Here is a 2,759-nt window from a genome sequence, read left to right as displayed (position 1 = left end):
AAACAATAGCAGTAAACTAAAACAATCAAGTGCTAAGCTAACGGAATGGGTCAAGTCAATCACATCATTCTCTAATGATGTGATCCCGTTAATCAAATGACAACTCATTTCTATGGTTAGGAAACATAACCATCATCGATTCAACGAGCTAGTCAAGTAGAGGCAAAGTAGTGACACTCTGTTTGTCTATGTATTCACACATGTACTAAGTTTCTGGTTAATACAATTCTAGCATGAATAATAAACATTTATCATGATACACTACAATAAAAATACACTTCCGTGATGATACGTGTTTGTCACAGTAGGTCGCATTTTCTGTCATGCATGTACATCTATGACGATTTTATGACAGAATCAAGATAGTCATACATGTGCTGTCGTAAAAGTGTTCCATGACATTACCAAAATTATCATCACGGAGTGTCCACTTCCATGACGATAAATCGCGCGTCACTGAAGTGCTTTCGTCAAGGATGACCAACACGTGGCATCCATCGTAACTGTACGTCGTTAAGCTATCGGGTTGGGTTTTGGATCCGATAACCCGTTAACAGCCCCGACCAATGGGGATTTTCCAAGTGTAAAATCATCATTGGCTGGAGGAGACACGTGTCAGGTCCGCGTTGGCATAGGTGCCACTCATCCAATGGGTGAGACGCGCCTATGATATGTTGACACATGGACCGGCCCATCAAGTTTAAATGGGCCGGCCCAACTGAAGGCCCACAAGATTTTGCGGACCATAATGGGCCGGCCCAGCTAAAGGCCCATGAGATTTTGCGGACCATAATGGGCTAGCCCAGCTAAAGGCCCACAAGATTTTGCGGGCCATAATGGGCCGGCCCAGGTAAAGGCCCACAAGATTTTTGTGTGCCATAATGGGCCGATGCATGTAAAGGCCCACAAGATTCTTGCAGATCATAATGGGCCGGCCCAGCTACAGGCCCACGAGATTTCACCGACATTAATGGGTCGGCCCAGCTATAGGCCCACAAGATTTTGAGGACCCTAGTAGGCCGGCCCATTAACTGGCTGCCATGTTTTGGGCCAAATGTCGGCCCATATTTGATCCGGTCCATTAATGGCCTGCCACGCTCCGGGCCTAATAGTGGCCCATATGAGATTCGGCCCGTTAAAAGCCTACCACGTTCTGGGCCAAATTACGGCCAGATCAGGTCCGACCCTTTAAGAGGCTTTGGGCTCAATTATGGCCCATGTCAGATTCGGCCCGTCAACTGGACACTATGTTTTTGGGCCCACTTGCTAAAGGCCCACTTAGTAATTCGGCATGATATTAGTTTTGGCCTGTTAAGGGCCCATTTAACATTTCAACCCTATATTAATTTCGGCTTGTTAAAAGCCCGTCATATAGTTGGGCCTAACTACGGCCCGGTTTGCATCCGGCCTGCTCGTAGCCGACATCTGATTGGGCCAAACAAGGACCGAGACAATTTTGGCATGTTAAAAGCCCGTGATTTGATTCGCACAATCATGGGCCGGGGTTCATTTCGGGCTGCTGTCGGCCCGTGAGCTGTTCGACACGTTTCAGGCCCAACCTACATCATGATTGCATGATGGCCCGATTATGTACCATAATTTTACGGTTTGGCCGGTTTACTGCGAAGACAGGATATATATACAGTAAAATAACTGCAGCATCGTGAATAAGAAAAAACCTAGACTATACAATAAAGAAATTACGGCATATTACATCCACTGGTCATCAAAGTTCGCCACTATGATAATAAAGCACAAGCAGACAGCAAATTGCATACACTGGGCATCAAAGATCGCCACCAGTGCAAATAAACACGCCGACAAAATAATATACAAAACCAACAGCACTTCAATAGAGTTCAAGAAAGGTTAGCCCTGCTGGGGAGCTGCAGCGCAAGCAGCAGAGCAAGATGATGAGACTGCGCTTGTTCAACACTTATATCATCCTCACTCTGAAAGATAAACAAGCAGACAGATGATAGGTTTTGCACATAAAAGTATCAGTGCTGACAATTCATCACATTTCTTACTGACGAATAAAGTGACATAGTTTAAAATTGCATTAACACAATATGGTATTGTTCATGTCAAGACATGGCAGGAAATGACATTGTGAAGGAGTTGGCAGCTTCACGACACCACTGGATTACAGATCAAGAACTCATAAGTACCAATGGTTAGTGTGCTGTCATACCATTTCAGATTGGCAAATAAAGAGACGATTTAAATAATAGTAGAATGATATGACATTGTTCATAGTTAAGACATTGCAGAATATGACATTGTGCTGTAGTGGGTAGGTTCACCACACCACTGGATTACGGATGAAGAACAGAAGCATACATGCAGTGCAAAAGAAGATCACTTGCTCTGTATAGTTTAATTTACATGGTATGAAGAAGGAACTTGGTTGTACAACTGAAAACTTAAATTGAGAAAGGACAAACTTTTGTTTATGAACTACATAATAAACTTTAAACAAGCAATTTGATGCAAACACCAAAAATAAACAGCTGTTGCAGTCATGCCTAACCAAATATATACAACAAAGTTTGAAGGCTTGAAATGGACAAACTTACATTATTGGTGAAGACAGGCTCTATAAAGGCCTTGTCCATGCTGATGGGGGGGGGCAATTCAAGAAGTTTACCACAGAATCTTCTTCAAAAGCATTGCCTTTATTCTACATTTTGTTAAGAGTAAATATAGATGTGATAATATACGAAAAAATGGAGAATATTTAAGATAAGATGAAGAGT

This window comes from Triticum aestivum, chromosome 1A, assembly GCF_018294505.1.
Source record: "Triticum aestivum cultivar Chinese Spring chromosome 1A, IWGSC CS RefSeq v2.1, whole genome shotgun sequence".
Lineage (NCBI taxonomy): Eukaryota > Viridiplantae > Streptophyta > Magnoliopsida > Poales > Poaceae > Triticum > Triticum aestivum.
Note: the sequence above shows the minus strand (reverse complement) of the source record.